The sequence below is a fragment of the Syzygium oleosum genome, unplaced genomic scaffold, assembly GCF_021117445.2.
Source record: "Syzygium oleosum isolate NSW1041296 unplaced genomic scaffold, Sole_v2.1 Sole_v2.03, whole genome shotgun sequence".
In the NCBI taxonomy this organism is placed as follows: Eukaryota; Viridiplantae; Streptophyta; class Magnoliopsida; order Myrtales; family Myrtaceae; genus Syzygium; species Syzygium oleosum.
In genome coordinates, this window is record NW_026607487.1 from 1432543 (window position 1) to 1441653 (window position 9111).

A 9111-nucleotide genomic window follows, 5' to 3' on the forward strand; every position below is an offset into this window, starting at 1 on the left:
CTTTCACTTATAAAAAAGAATTAGTATATTTATAGGGGAAAATTCCCTTAATGGCGGGAAATTTTACTTTAGATGATCGCAAATGAAAGATTGATTTTTCAGTCTGGTTCTAACTTGAAAACGTTCCAACTTGAAAGTAGTGTCAAACTTGATTTCATTTTGGGCTCTTTCAGGTGAAAGGTGTGCCGAGCTTTGAAACGTAATGATGAGGAAAATAAACTGTAAGGAGTAAAATTCGAGGGAATTAAAGTGCAAAGAAATGTAGATGCTGCGACAGGACATGCCGGACGGAAACTCTATGATCGTGTCAAAGTCATATCCAACCAATGGCGAAATATTGTCGCCACAGGTGAAATTCATATCTACTTGTGATAGAAAAAAAGAGAACGGGTGTGAATGATTGCCACCGAATTCTACCAAGTCATTCTTGGTCGTGGTCATGAACCGAGCTTTTCAACGTTTTGCTCTTTATATCCCTCATCTTCAGATGAGCCTTCAATCTCAATGGGCTGTATTTGTTACCACTATTTGTCGTGGGAAAACCTTTGAAAGAAACAAACAAAGAAAAAACAAAAGGACAACAACACTTGCCAGACTTTCATCGGGTCAGATTTCGTATAACCGGCTCAAAATACCTTGTCGTGTTCCCTACCATCCCCATCAGAGCATCTACAATAACTGTCGCGGTAGGGCAACTGCTCGCAACGTTCAATTGTGGAACATTTCAAATCCAGATTTGAGGTGTCAGCCAAACTCTCCAATGAACTGCAATCGTGAATCCACAACTTCTGTAAAGATTCCAAGTGGTTAAGACCTTCCACTCTTCTTAGCTCTGGACATCCTCCTACTCTGAGCTTCCTTAGCTTTCTCAATTTCGATAGGTCTGACACACTTTTCATGAAATTGCAATCCACGATCGATAGGAAGCAAATGGATCCCAATTCTTCAAGGCCGCGAATCTCAACTAACAACCTGCACCCGAGCAAATGTACCTCTTTCAAATTCTTCATGTGCCGCACATCAAGTACTTCTGGGGGGAACTCAGGCAAACGCATCTCCAAATTTCTCAATTTCTCCATTACCAACAGAAATAATTGGTCCAGTTTTCCAAACGCGCACTTCTGCAGATGGATGACCTCCAACTCCGCCCCAAATACACCAGAAGATTCCGAAATCAAACAATTATCCAATCGCAGGGTTGACAAGTTTTTAGAAATGGAAACATCCAATGACTGTTGGATGTCCAGATTTCTGAGTTCTAACTCTCTTAAACTAGATGGGAGCTGGCGGAGGAAAGGCACGGTTGTGCAGGACAATACTATTTCTTTCCACCGCCATAGCTCGACTTTGTAATAATTGAGGACAATCTTAGGGGTCCATCTTAGACAAGTCAAATTTGGGGGAAGCTTCGGCAACTGTCCTAGTTCAGGACATGATTCTAGATTAAGTGTTTGGAGATTAGAGAGACGACTCACTGTGGTGGGTAATCTCAATATATTTGTGTATGAAAAGTCTAGGATCCTCAAACAAGACAGTTTCCCAATTTCTTCAGGGATTTCGCCGGTCAAGAAGTAACATTTACTAGCATCCAACTCTTCGAGCTTCTCCACCAGCCCGATCTCACGGGGTAAGCTTCTTAACCAATGCATGTGGCTCATCCGAAGTACTTTTAGTTCCTTTAGATTGCCGATTGAATAAGGTAATCTAGATATTTTAGTGTGTGACAAGTCTAGGATCCTCAAATAGGAGAGTCTCCCAATTTCTTCAGGGATTTCGCCGGTCAACTGGTCACATCCACTAGTGTCTAACTCTTCAAGCTTCTCCACTAGGCCGATCGCACTTGGTAATTTCTTTATCTGATTTATGCGGTTCATCCTAAGTACTTTCAGTTGCTTTAGTTCACCGATTGAAACAGATAAGCAACACAAACTTGTCAATGACAAATCCAGCTCGATTAATGATTGTAATTTCCCAATCGAGTCTGGAAGTACCGTTATCTCCGTACACTCAGATAAATTCAACCGCCTAAGTTTCACCAGCCCTCCAATCGAGTATGGTAGTTTGCTAATCCACCCATGTACATCCAAGGTCAACAATGACTTCAAATTACCAAACGTCTCTGGAAGTTTAAATTTATATCCCATGCGAGGCATGACAATCTCTATCAAAGCTTCTAGACATCCTATTTTTTCAGGCAACTCTTCAAGAGACTCACATCCATTCATGTTCAAAGTAGTTAGAAGCTTTAATTTACCAATAGATGGGTCAATTTCAATTAAGTTGAGACAGCCTTCAAGAATTAATCTCTCCAAGGACACCAACGTAGACAAATCGGGTGTTCTCCTTAAGTAGATGCAGTTGCTGAGATCTAGTACTTTTAGTTTACTGGCCGCCTGCAACACAATTTGATAAAGTTTTTATTAAAAACTATCTATATGGAAAAAAAAAAGACAAAAGAAATGGGATATATATACAAGGAGTGGGATTCGAGTCATACTCTAATTTGGTTCCAGCCAATCCATTTCTCCGAAATATCGCCGCATGAAAGGTCAAGGACAACTAAATTAGTCATATGAAAGTTTGTTGCCACAAACTCAAAAGGGCACCTTTGCCAAGAAAGCCATTTTAAACTGGAGAGAAGATTATTGAAGTCTCCAACAAGGAACACCCCATTCCCTTCAAAGAACCTCAGGTTTTGTAAATTAGCAACTTCATCATGCGTCACAATGTCTCCACGATATCCTAGTGACAGTGCTTCTATTTTCCTACTTCCCTGACAATGGAAACACCAAGAAGTCCACATGTGAAGGTCAAAAGCAAACAATTTCAAGCACTAATAGAGATTAATTTTTCCTTTTGCAAGAATAGTCTACAACAATTCACAAGAAAATAAATTGTTGTTCCCTTTTATACCTCTTTCCGCTTCAAAATGCTCAGGGCTTCCTGATGATTCCACACTCTACTACGCTTGCAGGGATTTTTGAAATTTTCTTTACGGACAATTTCCCTTCCAAAGTCCCGCACTTGGTCATGCATCCAAAAAGTATTGTCATCTTGGATTTTTATCAAGCACATGAGAAAGAGGACTTCAACGGCATTGTCTGGGTAGTATCCACAGTCATCCCACATGTAGAAAGGGTAGGTTTTATCCTTATTAACAAAAAAACAAGCTATATCCAAAAATACTTGCTTTTGTGCATCATCTAACCTTTCATAAGTTATCATCAATGTTTTTTGAACTTCCGTGGGAGGAGCTTTTTGTAGCTTCTTCAAAGTGTCAATCCAAACTACTTTGGATTTACCAGAAAGGAATGAACCTGTAATCTCAAGAGCTAAAGGAAGCTTTCCCAAAGTAGAGACAACATTTTTTGAAAGGGAGACATAATGATCTGGTGGAGAGTCTCTTCTAAAGGCATGCCTACTGAAAAGCTTAAGAGCATGATCAAATTCCATTTCCTGTACTTCGTAAGTTGAAACAATTGCGGACTTTTTTACAAGGCCTTCACTTGTGGCTTCTCCCTCAATCGTTAGGACATTTTGGTTCCTAGTAGTTATGATAATTCGAGTACCAGAACCGAACCAATTACCTTTTGCTGCTAGACTTTGGAGTTGCTCTTTCTCATCCACGTCATCAAGAACAAGGAGAAATTTTTTATTGCAAAGTACTCTCTTAATCATGTTGATCCCATCATCAACGTCATGAATTTGGTCGATAAAACGAGAAACAAGGAACTTGGATAACAATTGTTTTTGCAAATATACCAGACCATGTCGTTGTGATGACTCTCGGACGTTTGAAAGGAAACTGCAGCCTTGGAAGTGAGAAGACAGTTGGTTGAAGACAACCTTGGCAAGTGTTGTTTTGCCAATCCCGCCCATTCCGTAAATTCTGAGAAATTGGACACCATCAAATTCCACATCCAACATTCTGATTATGGCTTTTACACGATCCCCAACTCCAACTAGATGCTCCGTCACATTTTTATTTTTGACATTCAGCTTAACCAAGATAGTTTGAATTGTAGATTGCATCAGATCTCCTTGACTGCCATAACATAACAACCATGTTAGGAATAACTTCTAAATGGTAAAACAACTTCCTAAGCAACTCAGTTGCCCTAACATGTTAAGGAAATCACGCAAAAAATTATAGATGCCTAGACAATCCTGATTTTTCCCAATCTCTCTTTGCTGCCTAACTTCAGTCACCATCATTGTCGGGCCCTGCCACCATTGACATCGCTCACTCCCTGCGCCGTCATCGTCACATTCTAGTGCCGTCAGCCGCCGCCCCCCATTGATGTGGGTCGTGGCCCCACCATCTCAGCCTTGCCTGGATCCCCCACGTCACGTGGGTCGTGGCCTTGCGACCGTCGAGGATGGCGTCGCTAGCCTTCGGTGACCATAATTTGGTGGCGCCGGATATGGGCTGGGTGACGTCAGACCTGAGGTCCCCAGCCCAGATCCGCGTTACCACAGTCAGTGAGAGAGAGAAAGGTTGGGGCCGGATGCTTGGCAGCGGCTTCTGGCGGCTTGGTGGGGCGGACGACCAAGATGTGGCGGCGACTGACGGATGATTTGCTGCTGGCCGGCGGCTTGTGGAGCTACTTGGAGATCTATTAGCGTTTCTGGCTACTGTGTCATAGACTAATAGTGAGAGGAGAGAGAGAATCAGGATCAGTAGGGTGCGATACCACCGTAATTGCGACTTCGCCCAGAGCTATTGCTGCGATAGCACCTGTGACAATTCCATTGTCGCCGCTAGTGGCCACGACCGCTGTGTAAACTATATAGAATTGACGAGATGGATGAACTATATTTTTTACCAATGATGCCGCAATTAAACTGAGTAGAGAGGAAAAGGAAATCTACAGAAGAAAGTCTAAGACATTTACCCTTCATCTTTCTTCAAGTTCCATCCCTTTATCTTGCCCACCTCAATGAGAGCCTTTTCCCATGACTCTACTTCAGTAGTGCAAAACGTCTTCCGGAGCTTGGAAGAGTCTGTCTGTATAAGTTTGTTTTGAGCTTGACATCAACAGGTTCCACGTCGAAGAAAATGGGCAGAATCTCTTTGTTCCCATTCGATTTCTGAGGTGCACTCAACCATGTATGCGAGCTCCCGGAGGCACCAATGACTCGAAGCATAATTTGTGGAGAATATGGGAATGTAGATCTTGGACTTCTCAATTGCTTGTAGAAGTTCGCCACCAATTCTTTCACCGACACGGAGGGATTCATCATCCCTAAAGACGAGGATCCCGGCCGCAACCATGCCGTGGTAAAGACAATCGGTGAATCCATAACGGGTGTCGGGGCCTCGAAAACTTAGAAAAACCTCGTATGAAGGCCCGGATGATGCCCGTGAATTCGTCTCTTTCTCCATTGTAGGATCTCTAAACACCACAGGTATCAAATCCTATCGTTCTCTCAGGAAAATTTGCTTTGGGTGTGCTTGGATCTGAGCATGGGTTCTCAATATGATAATCTCTCAGTCGTGGGCGTCATGGGAATAGGGAAAAAGGCATAGGTCTTCGAATATTCCCTGAGTCAATATAGTCAACACCTTGAGTCATCCAAGAAGTTTCCGAGAAATTTCCTAAAAGTTTCCATTGATCCCTAAATGGGTTGTCAACTAGAAGTTTCCGGGTCCCATTCATTTGATAACAAATTTAAGTTTGCACGAAAGAAATTTTTTTATAAAGTACTTATGTCAAGTCTTGGCATTAGCAGGAAGTATGTGTGGTCTCTGAAAGCGTGGGCCGTCGAGTAAGGATCAATTCATACTCCGCTATATTAACGATAGCAGACGAAGGATAAAGAATACATAAAATGGGGTACAAAACTCGTTAACAATACATCAGCCACTGGAAAAAGCAGAAATAGCGAATAGGAAGTACATGTTAACAGATGAGTTCAGTTAGCAATGATGCCTGAGATATTTTTTTCCTTCTGTTGATTCAAGCAATCTGCTGTTTCATAATCAATCCAGCGTCGAGCCAACAATACTGTACCTAGGATGCCAAAAGGTCCTTCTCAAATTTCAATTTGTATCTTTTGATCTACTTGATTGAGTATGTTCTCGACGGCAATTAATGTAGCGACACAGAGGTTGAAGGAAAGGGTTAATTAAGAAGTAAAGGAAACTAAAATTATTTAAATGATTACTTAGTTACAAAATGATGTGACAAACTTTGAATGCTTGACTGTGCCCTATCTTTTCAAATGATCATTTATAGTATATGGATCTAGATCCCAAACATTATGGAAAGATACATGATACCACACATTAAACATAAAGGCGGCTATATAAAAGACACTGATAATATTCTGAATATTTGTGAGATTCCATAAATTGCGGATCATATCAATGAAGATTACACAAAATCAAATTAAATGTATCTAGCATGCCTCTCGAAATAAGAAAATTGCAGTGAAAGCAGCTTGATTTTGGAAATGAAGCTGTGAAACGACCTAGATAATCAGATTTAGTAATGGAGTAAATGTAGAGTGCCACAAACATTATGTTGTTGATTACAAACCGAATCGATTTGCAAAATTATCAATGCGAACTCTTTGATTTAATTACACAAACAGTTTCATATATTTTATTCCAAATTTTTAATTTGCGACTTGCTTATCTTTAATCTTAAATTGAGATTTCAAAAGAAGGTCGGGAGAGGAGGCGATGAATCCACATATTTAAATTAGTCCTGATGGTTAATTATCTGGAAAGCACTCAAATCCCAAATCATCGTTGTTAGCTAATCTACTTCACAGCGTGAGACGAGGAAAAGCAGGTCAAAAGTCCTCCACCAAAGAAAGGGATAAGGCAAAACCGACAAAAGCTTTTCAAACGAAAACGGAAAAGCAAAAGACTGGTGAGGGCAAGCAAGTCAAGGTCTTCCACCATCTTTGCTTTGCTTAGCTGTATTGCGAGACGAGAGATCCTTTATTAATCGTGATAATATTGTATAAACTTCCTTTATGCGATGGAGAAAATCAATCTCAATATAATAATTGTACTGAAAACTTGTGTTTTACGGTGAGACTCAGTGTGGGGCCAGTGATGGCTGCCGAGCCCTCGCCTAGCCAAATCTGGATAGGTCGTCACGGCCCTCGCCGGATCTGGGCGAGGGCTCGCGCGCCCTCACTTTGGTTGGCAATGGTGTTGCAACCCTTGCCAAGAGCTGGTGAGGGTCGGCCAGCCACCCTTGCCAGCCCTAACTCCAAAACCAAAAAAAAAAAAACGGAGAAAAGAAAAAAAGAAGAAGAAAAAAGCCATAAAAATTTCAGAAAATTATTAAAATGTTATTTAAAAATGTCTACGTCAGCCGACCGATGTTTATGTAAGCGATTTCCGGCCAAAGTTGTCCGGATGAACTCAATTGACAAGAAGTAAAAAATGTTTAGTACTCAATTGGCAAAATTGAAAGATTTAAGACTAAATTGGCAAAAGTTCAATAGGTTTAGAACATTTTGGACAATTTTTCCCCTCTTAGGTGTTTTAAGAAATCTAGATGTCCGACAAAGCTACGTAAATTCGATGTGCATCAAACTCTTTGATTTATCTATTGACTCTAAATAGTTCATTTTGATATGGTAGAATACATGGTAATGTTGTTGTTTTGTAATTATACCTTTTTTTCTTTAAATTGAAAAGAGTAAGCCTATGCAGGTCACGGTTCATGAATGTGAACACACAAATATGCAATACATCTAATCGTAACCCATCAAGGATTTGAGGAGAGTTGAATTGATATGTGGAAGCTATATACATAAGCATAGCCAAGATTGGCCACCTAATAAAGTTCATCAAATTTTCATCTTTATCCTAATTCATAAAATCCGCTTTCTTCTACACTAATTGCTCTGCTTATGCTAATCATGAGCTTTTTGAGGTTTACATTATATCCATTATTTCTATGGTTCAAATTCAATTCCGCATACATATCGGATTTACGGAATAATTCATCCATATGACGAGAGTGCTATTAAAAGGAGTAACATGGAAAACTAGTAAGGGTCTGCATAGCAACGCTTTTCCTAAAACAATTTTTTATCGAGAAATAGTTTTTTCTATTTCTATTTCTTAACAGTTTCTCACCAAAAAAATAGCGTTTAGTAATACACAAAATTTCTATTCCTGGAATAGAAAAAGAATAAAACGCGTTTAGGTGCGAATGATCCATTTCTATTCCATCCAATTTTCCGCTTCTAGCGCTACCGGCGGAGGATATGCGTGGTAATGGTGGGGGCGGTCGGGGCGGATCGCGCAAGCCCTCGGACACGTCAAAGGTCAATTTTTGGCGAAATTCTAGGATGGCGGTAAGCGTGGCCACCCAAAAATGGCATCGGGAGGAAAAATAACCTCATTTGGAGCATCCGGCAAAATCGGGTGGTTTTCACCCCGGACCGGAAATTTCAATTTTACTGGCGGAGGCTAGCTCCACATGTGAGTGGCCAGCGTAATATGACGCGCGATTCCCAAAATAGTCTCGGGTGGCCTTTGAAAATCCGGCGCGTGGCGCCCGGGTCGGCGATGGAGCACGGAAGCCCGCTAAAGGGCGAGTCTCGGTGGCACAAGCATCGAGTGGTGGAACATGGTAGAGTTACGCGTAGGCGGCCTAAGGCAGGCGATCGTGGCGGTCGGCGTCATTGAGAGAATGGAAATTATCATTAGGCGGGGGTCAGGTGCGAAGGACGGTGAGAGGCGGCGTGGGCGGATTGCGGCCGATGGATTGTTTCTTATTTTTAGAAAATTCTAGAAAAAAATCGTTTTTCTTGGTCCCAAAATCGTACATTTTTTTGGCCTTCGTCCAAATCTATTTCCGGTACCTTTTCTAGGATCGGTAACGCGAAAAATAAATTTTTTTACTAAACGGATTTCGTGATCGGTTTCCCTTTCCGAACAAAAGAAGAAAAACAAAGAAACAGAAACGTTACTAAACAGACCCTAAGATTTTTGCCTTCTGCTGAGGATCAACCTTGTCATTGTCTGTTTTAACAAATAATGGACCGTTAGATTGATCTGAAAAATATGATTTTGCCTGCTTTCATTGGTTATAAACTGCATCTCTTTAAGGCCACTAGAAAAGTCAGAAACAGCGA

At 41.1% G+C, this 9111-nt stretch overlaps 1 pseudogene; it reads right to left on the reverse strand.

Moving 5' to 3' along the window:
- Nucleotides 1-281: 281 nt before the first annotated feature.
- On the reverse strand, nucleotides 282-5599 carry LOC115661755 (disease resistance protein RPV1-like; annotated as a pseudogene).
- Nucleotides 5600-9111: the final 3512 nt, after the last annotated feature.